The following is a 24,001-nucleotide window of genomic DNA, read 5'->3' as shown; positions in this document are numbered from 1 at the left end:
AAAAAAAAAAAAAAAAAAAATGTCTACATCAGAGGGTTATTATGAGTGTGAGACAATCCACTGTATGAAGGACTACGAAAAACATTGCACATATATCTTGTGAACAACCCCAGCAAGGGACAAGTGCTGTACCCATATTATCTTTGGGTCCCCTCTAAAATTCATTCTAATGCAATATTACATGGTAATATTGGGGGGATAACACAACGATCTGCTCTGGGCCACTATTCCATTTCATAATTCATATTCTGCCATGGACCTTTCCTCTCTGGTACCCCCTTCAACTCCCCCTACTCCAAGGATTTTATTGAAGAAGGCAATTTCTATCTCAGAGGCTTCCAAGAGCTTGGTTCACCTCTGCCTCATGGTTTAGGGTGAATCTCATCCACCCCCGTGCACACTGGTACCCAGATGCAGCTCAGGAAAATGACTATGAACAGAACAGTGGGACAGTCCTTCACACAGAGCTATGGGCCAGGGCCAGCTTGAAGGCCTGTATTGTCAGGAGGGCTTGGAGGCTAAGCTCGTTTGTAAGGAGTCAGAAACATAATGGGATGAAACAGCCTGCCTACTGTTCGTCTGACCTTTATTTAGAACGTGGAGGTTTTATATAAAAGTACACACTCTGAAACAGAATGAATTCTGCCAGCCAGGTAAAGGCCAACTCAGATTGGTCTATTCATAAAAGATTGCCCTTTCTTTAACTACCAGAGAGAGGTTTATAGGAACAGGCCCACTTTCATCCATAAGCTCAGGATTTGTTTCATACAAGCTGTCAATAAACACCAATTAAGCACTGGCAGGATCAGCTCCTCCTTTGGACCCAGACACGCAAGCCAGGAGGAGAGGGAGCTGCCCCAACGCTGTACAACTGCAGGGAGCCAAGTCTTAAGTTTTCAAAGTAATTTTCAATGAGAACACATATCCAGGGCCTTTTGATTAGAATTTATGAACATATCTAAATTGTACTATTATACAATCGCCTTCCTTCTGGCCGTGCGGGGAGGGGAGCAGAGATTTCAGGGTTAGAGTCTGAAATCATCTTCCTTCAGTGCACAGAGAAAGGTTCTATTAAGCAGTTAACCATCTGCTCGCCAGAGCACCACCTGGAAATAGGACACTTCAGAGCTGACAGATATCTTTTCTGAACAGGTAAAACCCACAAGTGTTAGTGACATCTCCCCAAATTACACACTGCTCCATTTTGGCAGTGTTGCGACGAGGCTGCTGAAGTGAGCCCCTTCTCCCACACCATTCTTCAGTGTCTTTGTCCTCATCAGTCTCCGTTTCTTCCCCGGCCTCTGTAAACATGCTGATCGTATCTCAGTGAGTGGGTGTGACCTCAGACTGTGGGTGGAAGGTCCACTTTGGGTTAGTAGTAAAGCCCTCCCTCAGCCCTAGGCTCTTCCTAGAATGTGGACAAATTCTTAGCTCCCACTCTGCAGATGTGGCGTGTCATCATTGGGTACACACATTCATAGCAGGGATAGGAGGTAACAGAAAGAAATAGGCTTCCTGCTGTTCTCCTGACATTTATTCAGTTGGAGTGGGGTGCATGTTTATATCCATGTTAAACAGCTGTCACACAAACACAGCCTGATATAAAAAAGAAAAACAAGAACCAAGTGAGGCCAAGAGGAGGGAAAGGACTGAGGCTGAGATGTTTACTAGGTGAACAACACCCCAACCCATACACACAGACAGAGAATTTGTTACTTTAGGTATTAAACATGAAATTTGAGTAACATTTGAGTAATAAAAGATGTGAATCATATAAACGGTTGGGCTTTGGCTTTCTTGAGTAAAATTGGAACTGGCAAAAGTGCTGTGTTGACAGCTTTGTAGGTAGAACTATACAAAAAGCAGCTGGTTTGGGGGTCTCGGCACAATTTCTGCAAACTGAATCACTATGCGTGGTTGGTCATGGGTGTGCTGACAGCTCCATTTCCATTTAGGAAAAATCTGGGTGCCGCTTAAACCTTGGCAGGGCCGCAGGGAGCTGAACAGGGAACATCTAACAGCATTTTCTACTTACTGCTCTGTGTTCCAGACAAACCGTGGGGATTCTTGATGTGAATCAAGACGGTCAGGATTCCTCTGGGCTTCCAGGAACTCTTCTTTTTTGGCAGAAGGAGGCTGGGTGATCAAGCCTGGACATCGATCCAACCATGAAACTCAAATCATTCTTCCTGCTCTTCAAGATTTAGCCTCAAATCCCAGGAAACATTCGGTAGGCTTGCTAAAACATACATTGCCGAGACCTCCACCAGAGTTTAGGATTCTGCACTCTAGGTGGGAGCTAAAACTTTGCATTTCTAGCAAGTTCTCGAGCACTGCTTCTGCTGTCCCAGGGATGGCAGTTTGAGAGCTACTGTGTTAGAGCAATTTACAAGGTTGGAATTCCCACCAAAGTCCTGCTGTGGCTTCCGATTTTAAGTCTGAGCTGCCTTCTGTATCCAGGAGAAATTGAAAGAGGGAGAGACTCTCAAACAATGCCCTCAGGCCTCCAGCTGACCCCAAACAGGTATGTTCCTTAAAGGGAAAGGCAGAAACATCTTAGATCCTGCCCTCCTCCTTGGGACTCTATTGGGAATCACAGCAGCCTGGAAGTTAAATGGAGCCAGGTCCTCCCACGAGCTGTACAGACCTTCAGCGAGGGCTCACACTAGGAGACGCCTGCCCAGTTACCTCCTCACACCCCGGATCCAAATGGTCAGACTTTCTCCTTCCTTAACCAGCCACGATCAAGTTATTCAGGGCCAAAATCATGAGAATCTGAGAATACAGATGCAAGATACTCTTCTTCTTTTCCTCAGACACCTACGTGGCAGAGAGCTGAAGTGACGGAACATCTGATGGAACAATTCCACATCTCACGGCCACGTCCCCACTGAATCTAACATGCCACTCATTCCTATTTCTCTTTTTTAATCTTTATTTTAATTCAATACAAGTAAATATTAATAAAGAAAACATATAAACAGTTCTATGAAAAAATAATTTTTCATAACAAAAATAACGAAATAACAATGGTAAATATACTGTGTATGAGGATCTTAAATGAATATATTTTCAATTACTATTCTCTCAATTCCTTTCCTTATAATACTGTATCTTTGTGCATAAAACATTTTAGTTATTAACCAAGTATCTCCCACTCAGTATAATTTTGAACTGTCTCTTCCTATTTTATACTATTATATATATTTGAATCTTTATTTACATTTCAGTTTCTTACATCAGAGAGACCATGTGATATTGGTATATGTGTGTTCGATTTATTTCACTTATGACTGATAGTTTCAAAGTGTATCCAATTACCTAGAAATGTCTCAAGTTTGTCCTTCTTTATGATTGAATAGTACTCCATTATATATTTTTAAAAACATCTTTTTTGTTTATTCATCAGCTCATGGGCATTTTGGTTGTTTCCAAGATGTAGCTATTACAAACTGTGCTGCTATAAACATTGTGCATGTATATTTTTGTGGTATGATGCGTTTAGTTCTTTTGAGAAGACACCCAGAAGGGGAACAGCTGGGTCAAATGGGACCTGTAATCCTAAAAACTTCTTATTTCTGATAAGAACTTCACTTTTTTAGTGTTCTTTACTTTTTGCTCATTATCATAAGCATTAGCTACTTTTCATGAAGAAAAAATATTATAATCTATCACAAGAATTACTGTGCTTGTGTATTCTACAAGCATGACATTTCAAAGTCTGTTTGAGCTGTAGGTATTTACTTGCTTGTTTAGGAACTAAGTCCCATATGTTATCTCCATCACAAGTGCTCAATCCAGATTACAACATAGCATGAGGGTCAGGAATTGAAAAACCAGAAGTTAGAATCATGATATGCCCACAGTTGATTGGCATGGTCTGCCTTGCCTTTGGGGTTCTGAGACAGGTCCTCCACAAACTTCATGAGCCCCTGACCGTGTCACTGAATCTATCTAGGTCCCATCTTTTTTTACCTATGCTTCAGCCATTACCTTGACCTCCCAGCAGATCACTGCCTTTGCAAGGCTGTAAATTTCACTGTTGATCAGCTCACAGAAGAGTCTTCTGTAATTTATGTCCATGTCTGACTTCCCTTGTCATCATCTGCTCCCTAACTGTGCCCTCTGGAGATGCACTGATAAGCTCTCCAACCCTTCACTCCTTGGAGACAGCAGTCACATTCCCTTTAAATCTGCTGTTTCTCATACCAGAGTACATCCCAAAATATAGCATAACTCTTGGCAACTGGGAATAATTGAATAAGTGAATGGATACATTATGCATGGGAGAACACACACATTAATATTCCCACCCTGTCAAGGAGTCAATGATTCTGTAAGTGAGGCACCCAAACATATGCTCAGACCAGTGACTTCTGACAATCGCAAAGTCAACACTTGCAGCTTCAATTATCTGAGTGACTCTGAAATCTCAAACAATGTAGTAATCTATTGTTAGCAGGGAAAAAACTAAATTGATGCCACCAGGATAGTGTGACAGCTAAGTCATTCAAATCGTACAGCTAGGGAATGAGCTTGACTGATTCTCCAACATCTACAGCTCAATTTTATTTCAGTTATGCAAGTATTTTACAGTGCAAATGGTATTCTGCAGTGGTATCAAAAATTCTGGGCTCTTACAAAGACCCTAGGTCATATTTCTCTAAAATTACAAAAGTGAAAGAATGTTCAAACAAACTAAAAATCCAGTACCATGATCACTTTTTATGATCTGTCCTTGCACAGTTATGGGGACTGAGCTTCTTCCATTCTCAGTTTTCTCAGCTGGATCACATCATAAGCATATGGAAAGTTTTCATATGAACTGAGTTTCAGCATTCTCTCCATTTTTCTTTATGATGCTCATTACATTTAAAGAGGAAACTAAACTCTCCAAGAAGGAGGTTGGCTATTCCACTAGGCCTCAGGGGGACATGGGACACATGGGAATTCTGCTCCTCAGTTTTTCAGGCCAAGAAATTTTCATCATATCGGAACAGTCATTGGTGCTCAGGGTCTTGGGCCTGGTTTATACAAACTGAACTCTTAGCATATTGGTGTAGTAACTAAAATGCCCTTTAAAATTTTCCAATGAGATCTGTTTACTTGATTATGATGTTTCTGTCTAATATAAAGGAAACTTTGTAAAAACCTAGGGAAATAAAATTATCAAAAGCTTATTTTATGAAACACAGAATCTAAACAAAGGGAATGGAATGTTCTTGAGTGATATAAAGGTTCTCTCCTAGTACTAAGGTATTCATGACTGCTAAATACTGCCTTTCTCCCTTGGGCTGGGTAAAAAATGATACATCCTTATTATCTGATTTTCTTTTATCTAAACTCTCACTGCCTATTCTTTCTCTAGTCTAGAGGAAAAAAATAAAATGACTTAGGTCATAACCATCTTAAGATATATTTCATGCACAAAGGTATCCTCCTAGTAACAATGAGTATAATAGAAGGCTTTCCAGTCTTATACTAGCAATACCTTTAGAACTTACTTCTTACCATGAGCGGCCTTTAGTCTATTTTATTTTTTGAACTGTTTAATATTTTAGGGTGGGTAATACACATACGTGGTAAAACAAAATATTTTCCAAAAAATATCCAAAAAGGTACATAGTGAAAAGTTATCTCCCAGTTGATTCTCATCCCTTTTCCACTGTTAGCAGTCTCAAGTTTCTACCCAAAGATGATCTAGGCATTTTCTTTTTTTGTATTACATAATGGTAATACACTATACATATTGTTTTGCTTATTTACAAAATTATGTTCTTTTCAATATCTGCATACAATTTCATTTTAAGGATATGCCCTATTTAGTACCAGTAACAGTAAATATTTAGATTGTTTCTGGTGTTTTGCCATTACAAATACTGCTGCATTAAAGAGCATGGTTTAACTAACATTTCATACCTGTGCAATCATATATCTTTGGATGTATTTTTAGATGTAGAATTACATTTTTACTACAATACATACTGCCTACTATGTCTCCATAGTATGTATCTGATTTATATTCCTACCCGCCATTTATGAGGGTGCCTGCCTATTCCCACACACCGCAGAACAAATTCATTAGTTATCTCTCCCTGTGTAACAAATTACCCACAATACTTACTAGCCTAGAATATGCATCATTTTAGTTTCCATGAGTCAGAATTTCAAGGGAGCTTAGCTGAATTATTCTGCCTCCCTGTCTCCCAAAGTTGGCCCATGTTACAGCCATCTGAAGTCTTAACTCTGTTGGGAGGACCCACCTCTAAAATGTCATTTGTCCTATACTAAGTGACAGGGCAATGGTTTAGACTACTGTTTACAGCCACAGGCCCATGTCATTGCATTGCCTCACTTTTAAACCAAATGAACCATAACTTGCTTAAGAACTAAGTCATCAAAAGATTTTTTATACAATGGAGTACTATTAAGCCACAAATAAGTAAAAACTTGAGACATTTCTAGGTAAATGGATGTACCTTAAGATGATACTCTTAAGTGAAATAAATCAAACATGTAAGTAAAAAATAAACAAATAAAAAATTTCATATGATTATTCATATTACTATTGACAAGGAAGCCTCAGTTCCTTCCACATAGACTTCTCTACAGGCTTCAGTCATGTGCACAGGACATAGCAGGTGGCCTTCCTCAGAAGTGATCCTGGACATAGCAACGCTTGTAGTGACCTAGTCTCAGAAGTCACAGACCATCACAATGCTGTATTTTACTCATGAGAAGCAAGTCACTAAGTCCAACCCTCACTCAGAGAGGAAAATTAAGCTCTACTTCTTGAAGGAAAGGAGTATCAAAGAATTTGTAGATATATTTTTAAACTATCACAATGATTTTATCAACTTTTTTTCTATTTTTGCCAACCTGAAGGGAGAAATAGTATCTATTGTGATTTTGTTGTGCACTTTTCTTATTATGAGTGAGATGAGAGCAAGTATTCTTAACAGTTTTGTTGAGATATTATTGATGTACATAGAACCGCACATATTTAATGTGTACAGTTTGATGAGTGAGGACACTGTACGAACTCCCATCACTATAATGAATATAGCAGACATAGGCAATACCTCCCAAGATAGACAAAGCTTTAGCTAGACTAAGGAAAAAGAGTAGAGAATCTGATAAAATCATAAATGAAAGAGGAAACATTGCAATCCATCCCACAGAAGTAAAAAAGAGTACTATAAAAATTATACCCCAATAGCGTGAAGGGAGGGCAGGGGTAAGGGGAAAAAATGAGAATCAAGACTTGTCATGTGGAGGTACAAGATCCCAACAATGAATGTAACTGTACTGTATCCCTAAAATGCACCAATAAACTCAATTAAAGCTGAAAAAATTATACCCCAATAAATTGGATAACTTAGAAATGAATAAATGCCTAGATAGTATCTACAATCTACCAAGACTGAATCATGAAGAAATGCTAAATCAGAACAGATTAAATGAGTAGGAAATTGAATCAGTAAAATTAATCAAAATTTAATCAAACATAAGTTGACTTCAATCAAGAATTCCAGTTTGTTTGTTTTTAAGACCTATGCATATTTCCTTCTGTGAACTTCTGTCCACAATCTTTGTTGAATTTCCTACTAGGGTGTTGGTGTCTGTGGATATGCAGTGCAAGGATGTTTTCTGTGTCTGTTAACTTCTTTGGTGGTGGGATTTTTTTTTACGTCGTTTTTTATGAAATTGAATTTTGATGTTTCTAATACTTGGAGCATCCTAGCGAGACTTTTAGCTTTCTGAGATTACTTTTTTTTTTTTTAAATCCACCATGTTTTCATCTGGATTTTATGATTTATTGCCTTTACATTCAAATCTCTGATTCATCTAAGAAATATTTTAGTGTAAGGAATCAAACTATGTGATTTTTTTCCCCTGCACCTGAGTCTCATTGCCTTCTTTGGCCAAAATCACTTACTGAAGAATTGTTCTTTTCACCTGTATCAGTTAATGTTCTGCCACGAAATCTGAAAGCACTCTAGAGAGTTCAAACAAATAGTCACACAAATAATTAGTGAAAAACACACTGAAAGGGCTCAGGAAGCAGAGGAGCAGGATGCTAGCGATCACGCTGTGAGTGCCCTGGAGATGGCACCGACAGTTTGCATTCACTATTGAGCCCCTGGCAGCAGAAGCATTGATTTTGGGCGCAGGAGCGGGCATCACTGTAAACACTGAATGGGAACCCAAGAAGCTGCACTTCAATGATGCTGCTGAAACCACTACTATGTTCACTACATGGGCCAAGCCCTAGCTGTGTGCCATTGACACTACTCCTACTGCCAGAAGAAGCTCCGGGAGCAGAAAAATAGCTCCTTGTTACCTCTTACACTCAGTCCCAACCAGTGAGCTCCTCTCAGGTGCAGAACCTAATTCAAGGCAGGTGATGACGAAATCTGGACGCAGAGTTCACTGGCTTCCAGCCTGCGCCTCTGTAACACACAAGAGCGTGGAGGGTTGCCAAGCGCAAGGCCTTTGTTTAGAACCCCAGTACTGCTTCAAGTAATAATCCTAGTGATTACACAAAAGGAGTTAAAAACAGTCAAAACCTAATGTATGGAATTGAATATAATCCTTTATAAGGGATGACTATGAGAAGCAAGATGGAATCTTCCAGGGTTAATGCTAATGCTCTTTTAAAAAAAAAAAATCCCAGTGGCAGATACACAGATACGTTCACGCTGTAAATATGCATGAAGCTTTCTGCTTGCATTTTTGTACATTTATTATTCTTCGGTGAAAAGTTTACTTTAAAAAAAGGCATAGAGGGTTGAGAATGGGACTAAGTGCCAACAAATAATCAGCCCACCAACTGATTTGAAAAGCCATGTTTATCATAGAGTAAATTCCTCTATTCCTGAGGGTCTATTTCTAGAGAACCTAATCTCTTCCTATTAGTCTATTTAAGCCCAGTGTCACATTGTTTTGAATACTGTGTTATCCTACCTAGTAGAAACAATCCCCTTATACTTTTCCTTTTCAGAATTTTTCCTGGATTATTTTTCCATATAATTTTAGAATTAGCTTATCCAGTTCCAGAAAATCCAGTTTATATTTTATTGAAAGCATAATTTTAGTTCACCTTGAGGAGGTTTAAAATCTTTGTGATTAGCTGGGCGTGGTGGCATACACTTGTAATCTCAGCACTCAAGAGGCTGAGACAGGAAGATCACTATGTGTTCAAGGCCAGCCTGACCTACATAGCAAGACAGTGTTTCAGAAGAAAAAAAATATTTCTGCTGCTATAATTTTGTGCCTAATAATTTAGCATATAGTGACATGGTTCATTTGTACAAGTCTCTTGTGATCCTCTCTGATATTGAGAGTTTCATTCCTTCCTTCTGGCATATGTCTGCCTAAATTTATTTGTAAGTATTTCATATATTTTGTATTTGCTCTTCAAGTCTCTTCCTTTTGGTTACAGTTTGCATATTTGAAGGTTCTTGATTTCCACATCTGATTTTTGTTTAGTTGCCTTACTAAATTCCTTGTCTATAATAATATTTCAATTCTTCTCCTAAATTTTTCAGAATGTCAGGTTTTCTGATAATAATTATAATTTACGATTAGTCCAACTTTTAAACTACTAATTTCTTTCTCTTCTCTAATTGTGCTGAAAAACAGCAACAGGCTGTGATAAATTACACTAGTGACAATATGTCTTTTCCTAGCTACAGTTTTTAATAAGACTTTTTCCACTCTTTTCCTGTTAGGCATAATGCTGTGTTTTGCATAACAGAATAATACCTATTAATTCCCATTTTATGAAAACATTTTTAAAATCAAGAAAAGGTGTGAAATTTTCTCAAAAAATCATGGACATGATTATATGATTTTCCCCTTTGAATATATTAATAGTTATGCAAATATTGAAACACCCTTGCATTCATGGAATAAATTCCTTTGATCATGCAATATTAATCTTGTAATATGCTGTGTGTTTGCACATACTTTATTTAGGGTTATTGCAGTGATTGCCATGAGTGAGACTAGCCTGCATTCTTATGTATATAAGTGTGGGGATGTGTGTGTTCTTTTTCTTCTTTTATTTTAAACTCATTTTTACTACCCTCACCCTCAATAGTGACCTTGCTAAGGAATTGCCTCAGGGTTCCTTCGTGCTGATTATAAAGCAACTGACCTTTTAAACATAAATACTGGATTTCAAGTTTACTCCTAATAATTTCTTCTCACGGTTTTATTTTATTGAAGCAGCCTATCAAAATCCTCTAGATTTCTGACTTCCCTCAATAGATTTTATTCCTTGACTTGAAGAAACAGCAGGAAGATAGAGCAAAAGCCAGTAACAGACTGATCTGTAGCCTCTCCCATACCTTGTGAGAAATGCATAAGGAACCAGAGTCAGAGGTCCCCGCACCCCAAGAGAGGATACTCAAGAAATGCCTTCTAGAGGGCTGTCTGGGCTCCCTTAGAAGACCACTAGGACAATTCCTCATCACGTAACCAGTTCCAAATGACCACATCTCTTGATACCATTACCTTGGAGGGACACATACATTCACACTGTAGAAGGAGTAAGGCAATACACAGAGTACTGTCGATGGCATATAACATCATCAACAATGACTCAGTCCGGGCCTGAGTTACATCTTGAAACATTCACACTCTGTAGGGTCAGAAGCCAGGAGGCAGCCTGTCTAAAGCTGTTTGCTGCCTTGACTCCCAATTACTACCGTGAGTGATAACAGAAGAATACACACTTCTAAAGGATGCTTCATTGACTGGGAAACCACCAGATATGGTGGTGGTGTAGCTATGGCACACGTGCCACAGCTGGCTGTTCATTATCATTGAAAGCTCTAAAAGGTTCACCATCACTGAACCAGGAGTTACCTTTGACAGTTTCAACAGGATACAATAAACATACCTTTTCTTTTCTGATCAAGATTGCATTTTGCCTAAGTGTTCAGCGTAAGCTGTTTAAACACACACACACACACACACACACACACACACACACACACACAAATACACACACCACTAACCACTACAACCACATCTTGCTCTAGTACTGTATGGCAATAGATTCTGTGAAGGGCATCATTGTTTAAGCTTCATAAAATGCACCTACACAAACTAAGACAGCTACATCACTAGTGGATATAATCTTCAGGTATCACTGTTGTAATTTTGCCAAACTACAAGCCCTTAATGCTTAGAACTGTTACATCTTCTTTTATCATTATTGATTACCCCATTTATCACTAAAATATTCCTTTTTCTGAACTTTTAATATTAATATTTTTTATATTACATAGCCACTCCAGTTTACTTCCTTGCTTTTCTTCTTTCTTTTTTTGAGGGTGGGGGATTGGTTTTCATTATTAGATTTGTGTTTATTTGTTTTATTTTTGTTGCTTGTTTTCAGAAGGACTACAAACTCACTACATAGCCAGATTGGCCTCAAACTCTGCTCATCCTGCCTCAGCCTCCTGAGTGCTGAAATATCAGATGTGCACCTCCAAGCCCAGCCTACAACTTTCTTTATATATCTCTTTTCTATCCTTTTATCTATGTCTTTACATTTAAAATAGGATTCTTGATGTGTTTAGACAATTTATGTTTTAATCATTCATGGGTTGGATTTAGGTCTGTTATGTTATTATTTGTTTTCTGTCTGTCCCATTTGTTCATCTGTTATTTTCCTCTGCTTTTTTTTTTTTTTTTTTTTTTTTTTTGCCTTCTTGTGGATTGTTTGAATGTTTTAGTATTCTGCTTTAATTTATCTGTTGGCATTGTGGAAATATCTCTGAATTACTATTTTTTGTAGTGCTTGCACTAAGGATTACAATGCTGCTACTTAATCTCTCACACTCTATTCCGAGTGTTTTACCACTTAAGCACAAGGGTAAATGTTGTATAACCATAGACCCTCTGTCTTCCACACTGACCTTAATGTTATCATCGTTATATGTACTATATCCACACGTATTAGACCTGCATACATTGAGCATCCCAACAAGAAATGTTGCAGTCTTTGCTCTCTATAATCATGTGTACATGTGTAATGAACCAAAAAGAATATTTTCCTCAGTTATTCAGAGAAATACAAATATTACTAACATAATAGAAATATTAGATAATTTCTTAAATTCAGCTTCCCATTTGCTGATTGTTTGTCAGCTCCAATTTGCTATTGAACCAATCCAGTGAATTTTAAATTTCAGATATTGCATATTTTTAGTCTTGAAGTTTCCATTTTACTCTGCTTTGTAATTTCTATGTCTTGGTTGAAGATGTCTATTTTTCCACTCATTTCAAATATGTTTAACTTTCTCTCCTTAAAACATTCTCATACTTCAAATTCTTTGATCGCTCAAACTTCTGCCTTTTGTGGGTTGGTGTTATTGGTTGTTTTTGTTTCTCCTCCATGATAGTTGGTCACATTCCTTGGGTCTTTGTATATTGATTAATTTGGAATTGTGTCCTAACAATGTGATTACACATCACATTAAAATAGACTTTAGGGAGCTCCCGGCCTGCGCGGGAGCCCCCGGCCTGCGCGACAACAGAACAGGAAGGCCCCAAAGACCCCAGAGGGGGTTTTTTTTTCAGCTGCCTGCCTGCCTCCCTGCCTGCGATCACCGGCGGCGTGCGCGCGAGCTCCCGGCCTACGCGACAACAGACCCAGGAAGGAAGGTAGCCGCGCGGGCGCCCTTGAAACACCCACACGACCCCCCCCCCGGTTCTCAAAACTCCTGATCGGGCCAGTCCTTAGACCAACTCTGCAGAGGCATAGGTTCCCATGAAGGGTAGTTTTCTGAGCTCCGAACTTTGATCATCTTTAAAGAAAGGGCAGGGGAAACCTGTAATAGAACGGAGTGGAGTTCAACCCTGAGGGTAAGGAAACTAAAGTTAGGCTTTGTAGATTGTGTTCAGTCTCAGTCGTGAGGAACAGCCATTGGCTAGCTATAACCAGGGGATTGGGTTCCGCATATGACTGTGCATGTGGTATAATATGAGATCAGAGATAGCCTGAAAGAGGACCTTCAAATTCTTTTTCTTTCCCTCTCTCTTGTCTCTTTTTTCCTCTTTCCACCCTAAAATTTCTTTCTTTTTTCTGTCCTGTCTCTCCAACTCAGTCTCTTGCTCCACCATAGTGTCCCTCATCTCCCTTTTTATTCCAGTTCCTGAAGAACTCAGACTTCTTTTTTTATTTTTTGTTTTTAGGACGGGTTTCTCTTTATGTTCTTTTCTCCAGTCATTTTACCTCACTCATGGCTCTGTACCTTCAAGGGAAGGCAAGCGCCTGTTACTGTTAAGGGGATATATTCCTGTCCTTATTCCTGCACTCTCTCTATCCCCCCTGAACTTAATAGCTTTGTAAAGATAGTAAGGTAATTCTACAACCTCTGGATTCACTTCAAACCTGCTCTAATTCTTTCACTTATCTAATCCTCTTGTTCTAAGTCGAACCCCCCATCCTAAATGGTAAAGATGCCATATTGAAAAGAATATTCACTGCAAACATACTATGAGCTGCTTCTTGAAATTAATCTAATTCACATGAGTTAAAGGTGATACATTAATGACTACCATAAGTGGTCAGTTGGCAAGCTGTGCCTGATCCTATTGGGCTGCTGAATGTATCAATTGGGACAAAGAGTGGTGATTGATTTAAAGAGTTGTTTTCTCTGATATTATGAAAACGAGAATGTCTATGAGTCATAAGATACTCAAAAGCTAAAACGCAACTATATTAGGAAGATTTAAGTAATACCCAGAAATTAAAGAAGGACAACCCAACAATAAAAATAAAAATGAGAAAACACTTAAGCAAGACACAAAAACAAATATCCAGTTCACCAATAGCAAATAGTAGGACAAATGAGGATGAAAAGTCTGATAGTGAACCAACAGGACTCCCTGGACCCATAGCACAGGAGGTAACAAAATTGATCAATCAGGCTCTAGAAAAATTCAAATCAGAAATAATTTCCCAGCTAGCCAGAGAGATGATGAGCAAAATAGAAGTCATGATTCGAGACTCTAGAGCAGAAACTGAGAAAAAAATAGATGAGCTCAAGACTGTGATAGAAGCCATGAAGACTCAGCATAAGAAAGACATGGAAACAATGAATGCCCAACAGAGGAAAGAAATGGAATCCATAAAACAGATTCAAACAGATATCCAGGAGATTAAAAACTCTATTGAAAGTGTACGAAACAGAATAAAAGATTGCGAAGATAGAATTTCAGATATAGAAGATAGGATAGCAGTCAGTGACCGTGAAAAAAGAGGTCTATTAAAAACAGTAAGGGATCATGAGAAATCAATCCAACAACTCCTAGACGATACAAAGAAAAATAACATAAGACTGATAGGAATTCATGAAAAAACAGGAGAAAACACAAATGATATAAAAAAGCTCTTCACAGAATTAATGACAGAAAACTTCCCAAACAGAAGGGAAGAATTAGACATACAGATAAGTGAGGCATATAGAACCCCAACTAGCCACGATCAAAAAAAATCTACACCTAGACATATAATAATCAAGATTCCAGAAATCCAACAGAAAAACAAAATACTACAAGCAGTAAGAGAAAAGAAACAAATCACATGCAAAGGGAAGCCCATTAGAATCACAGCAGACTTTTCAACACAAACCCTTAGGTCAAGGAGAGCCTGGAGTGAGGTATTCCAAGTCCTAAAAGAAAAGAATCTCCAACCTAGACTTTTGTATCCTGCAAAACTCTCTTTCAAAATAGATGGGGAAATAAAATACTTCCACGACAAAGAGCACCTGAGAAATTTCATGAACACCAAACCAGCACTGCAAGGAATTCTAAACAATATCCTAGAAAAGGACAACGAAATTCACAATAACATGAGGCCCAACAGACCAAATCAAATAGGCAAGGCAAGAAACTAAAAGGAGATGGGAGAAAAAGTAAAAAGAGTCAACAAATGGACAAAAACATGACAAGAATAAGTCAAAATATATCAGTTGTAACCATCAATGTTAATGGCCTCAATTCACCAATCAAGAGAAACAGATTGGCAGAATGGATTAAGAAGCAAAATCCAACAATATGTTGTATACAAGAAACACACCTAGTGCAAAAGGAAGTCCATAGACTGAAAGTGAAAGGATGGAAAACAATTCTCCATGCGTCAGGAGTCCAGAAAAAAGCAGGGGTAGCAATCTTATTCTCAGATAAAGTAAATTTCAAACCAAAACTCATTAAGAGAGACAAAGAAGGACACTACATCCTTGTAAAGGGAACAATTCAAGAGGAAGAGCTGACAATCATAAACATATATGCACCAAATATAAATGCCCCCAACTATATAAAACAAATATTAAGTAACATGAAAAACCAAATAAGCACTAATACAATTGTAGTGGGGGATTTAAATACCCCACTATCACAAATTGACAGATCTACTAGGCAGAAAATCAACAATGAAATAATAGAACTGAACCAAGCTTTGGAACACATGGACTTAATAGATGTTTATAGAGTATTCCACCCCCAAAAACCAGAATATACATTCTTTTCGGCTGCACATGGATCATTCTCCAAAATAGACCACATACTGGCTCACAAAACAGGTCTAAATAAATGCAAAAAAATTGAAGTCATCCCCTGTTTATTATCAGATCATAGTGCAATCAAACTAGACATCAATAGCACAAGAAACTATAGAAACTTCACAAGCACATGGAAACTGAACAACACTCTCCTAAACAATCAATGGATTACAGAGGAAATTAAAGAAGAAATTAGACAGTTTTTACAAATAAATGAGAATGCCAATACAACATACAGGAATCTTTGGGACACAATGAAAGCAGTTCTACGTGGAAAATTCATAACATTGAATGCCCACACTAGGAAAACAGAGCGGGCTCAAATAAACAACTTAACGATGAAACTTAGACTCCTAGAAAAACAAGAGCAAGAAAAACCCAAAGCTCGAACAAGAGAGGAAATTATAAAGATCCGAGCAGAAATCAATGCAATTGAAATTAAGAAAACGATACAAAAAATAAATGAAACAAAGAGCTGGTTTTTTGAAAGAATAAATAAAATTGACAAACCCTTAGCTAATCTTATCAAAAAAAGGAAAGAAAAGGCTCAGATCCATGCAATTAGGAATGAAAAAGGCGAAGTCACAACAGATCCGAAAGAAATCCAGAGGATCATGAACACCTACTTTGAGAACCTGTACTCTAATAAAATGGAAAACACAGAAGAAATGGACAGATTTCTAGATACTTATGAATTACCAAAGTTGAACGAAGAAGATAAAAACATTTTAAACACCCCAATCACAATCAGTGAAATTGAAAATGTAATTAAAAACTTACCAACAAAGAAAAGCCCAGGCCCTGATGGATTCACTGCTGAATTTTACAAGACATTTAGAGAAGAACTACTACCATTACTCTTCAAACTTTTCAATGAAATTGAAAGAGAAGCTATACTTCCAAATTCATTCCTGGAAGCAAGTATCACTCTGATTCCCAAACCAGAGAAAGATACAACCAAAAAGGAGAACTACAGACCAATCTCCTTAATGAATATAGATGCAAAAATCCTTAATAAGATACTAGCAAACAGAATACAGAGGATTATTAAGAAGATCATCCATCATGACCAAGTCGGATTTATTCCAGAGATGCAAGGGTGGTTCAACATACGAAAGTCAGTGAATGTAATACATTATATTAACAAAGTCAAGGACAAAAACCATATGATCCTCTCAATAGATGCAGAAAAAGCATTTGATAAAATTCAACACCCATTCATGATAAAAACCCTGCAAAAAATTGGAATAGATGGTCTATACCTCAATTTAATAAAGGCTATTTATGAAAAACCATCAGCCAACATCATATTGAATGGCCAAAAACTGAAAACCTTCATGTTAAAATCAGGAACAAGACAAGGATGCCCACTATCGCCACTTCTCTTCAATATAGTTCTGGAAACATTAGCCACAGCAATTAGACAAGAGAAAGAAATTAAAGCAATAAAGATAGGAAAGGAAGAAGTTAAACTATCATTATTTGCTGATGATATGATACTCTACATTGAAGATCCAAAAAACTCCACCAAAAAACTTCTAGACTTAATTGACAGATTCAGTAAAGTATCTGGATACAAGGTGAATACCCAAAAATCAATAGCCTTTCTATACACAAATAACAGACAGACAGAAAGAGAAATAAGGGAAAAAATTCCTTTTACAATAGCATCCAAAAAAATGAAGTATCTAGGAATCAATCTAACAAAAGAAACAAAAGATCTCTACACTGAAAACTACAGCACTCTGAAAAAAGAAATCGAAGAGGATATAAAAAAATGGAAAGATATCCCCTGCTCCTGGGTAGGAAGAATCAACATAGTGAAAATGGCCATACTACCGAAACTGCTATATACATTCAATGCAATGCCAATTGAAATTCCAACACTATATTTCACAGAACTAGAAAAAAGAATCCAAAAATTCATTTGGAACCACAAGAGACCTAGAATAGCAAAAGCCATTATAGGCAACAGTCACATGGCACCAGGTGTAACAATTCCCAATTTGAAACTATACTACAAAGCCACTGTGATAAAATCAGCATGGTACTGGCAAAGAAATAGGCCTGAGGATCAATGGAACAGACTGGAAGACACAAAAACAAATGCAGATGTACTCAGCTACCTCATCTTCGACAAAGGAGCTCACCATCCTCAGTGGAGGAAAGATAGCCTCTTTAATAAATGGTGTTGGAAAAACTGGATATCAACCTGTCACAGATTAAAATTAGACCCTTATCTTTCGCCATGCACTAAATTAAAATCCAAATGGATTAAAGATCTAAATATTAAAACAGAAACATTAAACTTGCTGGAAAGTAAGTTAGGCAGAACTCTGGAAGACATTGGTATAGGAAAAGACTTTATGAACAAATCCTCAGTAGCACGGGAACTAGCAGAAAGAATCAACAACTGGGATCTCATCTTACTAAAAAGCTTCTGTACTTCAAAAGAAACCATTAGCAGAACTAAGAGACAATCTACAATGTGGGAAAAAATTTTTACCAGCTGTACCTCAGACAAAGGACTATTATCAAGGATATATAAAGAACTCAAAACAATCAGTCCCCCCAAATATAAAGACCCGATCCAAAAATGGGCATCCGAAATGAACAGACATTTCTCATACAAAGAAGTGAAAGCAGCAAGAAAATATATGAAAAAATGTTCCACATCACTGGTCATTCGAGAGATGCAGATGAAAACAACACTGAGATTCCACCTCACCCCACAAAGAATGGCTGCTATCAAGAAATCACACAATAACAAATGTTGGCGGGGTTGTGGGGAGAAAGGAACCCTCCTCCATTGTTGGTGGGAGTGCAGACTAGTGCAACCACTATGGAAATCAATATGGAGATACCTCAAAGAGCTTGGACTGGAGGTTCCATTTGACCCAGCCATCCCTCTGTTGGGTATCTTTCCAAGAGAACTAAAAGAATCATATCACAGAGAAGTATGTGCACCCATGTTTATAGCGGCACAGTTTGTAATAGCTAAATCTTGGAAACAACCTATTTGCCCATCCGTTGGAAACTGGATAAAGAAGATGTGGTTTTTCTATAAAATGGAATATTACTCAGCCATAAAGAGCGAGAGAATAGATTCATTCATAGGAAAATGGATACATATTGAAGATATACTCCTAAGTGAAATAAATAAGTCCCACATGTGTAAATACCAAATAGTTTCCCTGGTGTGAATATTCTGCAACAATGCATAAGATTCTAATAAGATTACTGACATTTAGAAATGGGAGGAAAGGAGCTAAAGGTGTAGGGAAGGTGTGATACGTAGGGGAAGAACAAAAAGGGAAAAGAAAAAAATGTGAGAGAATGAAAAGATGAAAATAAAGTGTTTGTAGATGGGGAGGGGAGGAGGGGGTGAAGGGAGGGCAGAGGTAAGGGGAAAAAATGAGAATCAAGACTTGCCATGTAAAGGTACATGATCCCAACAATGAATGTAACTGTACTGTATCCCTAAATGTACCAATAAACTCAATAAAAAAATAATAAAAAAAAAATAGACTTTAGGTCAAGTAAAATCCTTCATAGGATATTTATTTCGCCGCTGCTACTGTTGTTTTTAGCATGCAATCAATCTGACCTGGCACAGACTGCAAATAATGTTTCATTTCATGGGGGTGGAAATCTTAATCTTAGTTAAAATTTCAAAGTCATTACTTTGCTACTTTCAGACTATTCTGCATGTGCACAATTCTAGGACTAATCTGTATCTTGTGCAGTGGTTTCACTCTTAGTCCAACATGCAAAGCCTTTCCTAAGCTGGCTTGGGTATGTTCCATGTAAATGCAGCTCTAGAACTACCCTACAACTTCTGCAGGTTCACAAAATTAGTTTCATAAATAGCGCTCTCTCTTCTCTGGTATCCCTTCACATTCCCCAGCACTTGGAGGTTGCTTTTCCCAGTTATTCTAGACAGAGAGATGACATTTCTCTAGCCACACACTGGAGTGCTGCCTCATGGCCTCATGGCAGAAGATGACCTTCAGAACAATACCATAAGAACAGAGATCAAAATTGAGACGCTTGTTCCTCTATGTGCCATTTGTGTAAATTGTGACTTTTCCATAACCCACTCACATGGTCCTAAAGTAGCTGCTTTTACATTTGCTCAGAATTTTTGTACCTGTAGTCAACATGAGAGATGACAAATAAGCTGTGGCAGACTTAGTCCATCTTGGTCAGGAAGAGACTTTATCTGAATACATGGGCTATGTTGATGTTTAAAAGTAAACCTTTTGCTTTGAGAGGATTGTAGAACCACATGCAGCTGTAAGAGTAATACATAGAGATCCTGTGTACCTCTAATTAAGTTTTCTTGAATGCTAACATCTTCTGCAACTGTACAGTACATTATGCGATACAGGACAAAGTCACAGCCAGAATATTGACAGTGATGCTGCCAAGATAGAGAGTGTTCCTATCCATTTTTGTTCCCTTTTTTTCCATTTATTTATTTTTATTAGTACATGTCTGTGGTATGTTCTGATTACAATTATTGTGATGAGTTGGTACATGCACAAAACATTTAATTCTTTTTTAATCTTAATTCTTTTTCTCCCTGTCTTTTTTTGTTGTTACTGTTGTGTTCCCCTTCCTGCACCTTTCAACTCTTGGTCCCCTTCTCATTTTCAAAAGCTGTATTTCCATCACTTTTCCCTAAAATTATTTTTTTCAGCCCTTTTCCCTCCCCTTCCTCTCCCTGCCTCTATCTCTGATTCCCCCATCCATGTGAAAAAGATCTCCCTACTTCCTCTTTATCTATCTTCTATGTTGTTATACTGTATATATACAGTGGATCCTTGACTTATGAACTTGATCGGTTCCCGAGGGCTGGTTGTAACTCAAGTTGCTTGTAAGTCAATAGAGCTGAGTACACTCTGTATACCTGGGTAAATGCTATAGATGACAAGAGGCAGATGAATCTTCCATTAGCCTAATTAACCCAAGTTGCTTTTATACCAAGCCAGTTGTAACTTGAGGGTCAACTACATATATATATATATATACACACACACACACACACACACACACACACACACATACATACACATACATACCTCAAGTTGCATCCATTTACCTACAAGTGCCTCACAAGTTTATCTTTCTTTATGGCACAGTAGTACTTTATTGTATATTAATACCACATAGCTATAATGCTTCCCTCTCATTTGTATTCTCTCCTTAATATACTCACCATTTCAATAATTTTGTCATTTTGAGCATATTATGTAAACAGGATCATACAGTGGGTAACCTTTGGGGATTGGCTTTCTAACTCAGCACAACTTTCTGGACAATCATCCAGATTGTTTCGTATCAATGATTCATCCCATTTTATTGCTGGATAGAATTCCATAGTATGGATTTCCCAGTTTCTTCAGACACTCACTCAATGAAGAATATATGTGTTGTTTCCAGTTTTGAGCTGTTTAACAAATTAAGCTCCTTAAATGTCCATGTACAAGTTTTTGTATGAACATGTTTTCAATTCTTTTGGAGAAATGCTGAGGATACAATTGGTGGATCACATAGTAGTCGCATATTTTATTTTTAAAACTGCCAAACTATTTTTCAGAGCTATTGTGCCATTTTCATTCCCATCAGCAATGGACAAGTAATCTAGTTTCTCCACATCTTCCCAGCATTTGGTGTTGTCACTGTTTCTCTTGTTTTATCCATTCTGAAAGTTACATTATGTCTTTCTGTGGCCTCTAACTTGAATTTTCCTAGTGGCCAATGATGTTGGACACATTTGCATATAGTTGTCATCTGTATCTCTCCTTTCATGAAATATATACTCATTCTTTTGCCTATTTTCCTAATTGCGCTATTCTTTACTTTTTTTTTACTTACTCTTAATTCTAAAAGTTCTTTATATGTTCTAAATACTCATTGAGGTCCAGTTTATCAATTTTCCTTTTGTAAATTGTACTTTTGGTGTAAATTTAAAAATTGTTTTCTAGCTCCACATTATCATATAGATGTTTTATAGTTTTTCCATATTACATTTATATCTAGGATCCATTTAAGTTTTATATGAAGGTGTGAGGGTTGGTCTGCTATGAATGTCCAAACTGTCCCAGTGCCATCTGTTGGAAAGGCTGAGGCTATTTCTGAGGACTCTGTTCTGTTGCAGTGATCTACAGAACGGTCTCTGCATCATTACCACACATTCCTGCTTATTATAGCGATGTAAGTCTTCAAATCAGGTGGACTGATGATTCCTCCTCCCACTTACTCCTTTCCAAAATGGTTTAGCTATTCTAGCTCCTTTTCTTTTCCACATACATTTCAAAACAGTTTTTATATATTTACAATTTTTCTGGGATTCTGATAAGAATTGTGAGAGCTGAGGTGCCACCGCTGTAGTCGTGCATGGTTTGGTGAACCCATTAGTGCTCCAGACTGATACTGACACCACTCGCATATCCCGCTACCTGCGCCCCCCGCCACACGTCTCTGTTCGTCATGAATGTTGCCGGTGACACTAGGTCTGAAGATGCACAGCGTGAATTTGGCCACTATGGTCCCTTAGTTGATGTGTATGTTCCACTCAATTTCTACACTTGTTGTCCAAGAGTATTTGCTTACGTTCAATTTGAAGATGTTCCTGATGCTGAAGACACTTTACATAATTTGGGCAAAAAATGGATTTGTGGATGTCAGATTGAACTATAGTTTGCACAGGGGGTTCAGAAAACACCAAATCAAATGAAAGCCAAGGAAGGAAAAAATGTGTACAGTTCTTCATGATATGATGACTCTGACAGATACAGGCATTCTAGGAGCCGGAGTTATGAAAGGAGGAGATCAAGAAGTCAGCCTTTTGATTACAACTGTGAAGATCTTATAGTCCTAGAAACAGTAGACTGATTGGAAGACTACGACATAGCAGAAGCCATTCTGACAATGATAGATTCAAACACCAAAATGAATCTTTTTCAAGATATAAATCCAATTCAAGATCACGGTCCAAGTCCCAGCCCAAGAAAGAAATGAAAGCTAAATCATGTTCTAGGTCTGCATCTCATACCAAATCTGGAAGCACCTCTAAAACAGATTCCAAAACACATTATAAGTCTGGCTCAAGATATGAAAAGGAATCAAGGAAAAAAGAACCACAAATCTCAGTTAAGATCACAATCTAGGTCTACGTCAAAATCTAAATCAAGGTCTTGGACTAGTCCTATGTCTTGGCCACTGATAGTATAAACCATGATAATTTTTAGGCACGTGTCATTCATTTACTTATAGTTTGATGTAAATTATCAGGATTACAATGTTGCGATGATGCATATAAAACACTTGTTAGTTTTCCCTGTACCAGGCAATGGTTATAATTAAAATGATGCACTGTTGAGAACACACTGTTAAAAGTCTAGTTGGTTTAATGTTATGGGCAGCTGCCAGTATGTGTTGTCTCTGTACATTTTTGTAAAGATTCTCATTTTTTATGCTTGAAATATTTGGTGAAAAGATGTTGGTTGACCATAATTTGTAACAGTGTCTTATTAAAAATGAACTTTCATATCCATATATGGTAGAACTGTTAACCTAGACATGTAGCTTGCTAATAAGACAGAATGATAAAAAAGTAAAGTTGTAGCCACAGTTCAACACTGACTACTCAGAAACATTTAGGTTCAGGGTGGACCTTTACATCTCTCAAGGTGGGTGGGCCCAGATAATAGCTCATGTATGTTGTGGTGTGGAGAAGTTAACCCCACTATCTTGGGCAGTGATGCATATTTTCTAGTTGCTATGAATATTTGGAACATTAAACACATCAAAAAGCTCCCCTTAAAATTTGAGTAGGTCAATGATGGCAGAAATAATTTTAAGGAGGAAAATAGGTTCTTAGTAGTTATTCTAAAATGTAAGGAGCAGTGTTGACCATTGTTGCTTAGGTTTTTTTACTGCTGTTAAAAGTAAACTGCTTCAGTGTACGTTTTGTTTGTGTATATGTATAGGGTAGAGGAACTGAATTTTGATGCTCACAGCACTGAGCATGTGCATTTATATCAAAATTTGACTGCTTGTTTATGAGGGAGGCTTGCTGTTCACATTTCAGTTTATTTACTATGAGGCAAGTTGAAATACAACACTCCTATCCTAGGTGATTCTGTAGTGCCATGAAATTTTAAATAATTTTGGAAGACAGGATTAGGTTAAGGAACAGCCACATCTCTTGAGTTTTTGATTATCATTGTAGCACCTGACTAAAAATGAGGAATACCCTCAACTATTTGTAATTTCTCTGAAAGATTGTTTGGGGGCAATAAAGAATGACTTCCAATGTCCAGTCTCATTTCAAAATAAAAGCTAGCATCTTTTAAAATCTCAGAATGCTTGCTTGCAGGTAGAAGAAAGAAATATTGTAGGGAAATGATTAA

The 24,001-nt window shown here is 37.6% G+C and overlaps 1 pseudogene; it reads left to right on the top strand.

The window, feature by feature from the left end:
- Window positions 1–22,820, top strand: part of LOC104871447 — a 133,898-nt pseudogene extending 111,078 nt beyond the window's left edge.
- The last annotated feature ends 1,181 nt before the right edge of the window (window positions 22,821–24,001 follow it).

This window comes from Fukomys damarensis, unplaced genomic scaffold (assembly GCF_012274545.1).
Source record: "Fukomys damarensis isolate Sample0158 unplaced genomic scaffold, DMR_v1.0_HiC HiC_scaffold_1, whole genome shotgun sequence".
Taxonomy (NCBI): Eukaryota; Metazoa; Chordata; class Mammalia; order Rodentia; family Bathyergidae; genus Fukomys; species Fukomys damarensis.
Note: the sequence above shows the minus strand (reverse complement) of the source record. Positions and strands in the feature narration are given on the sequence as shown.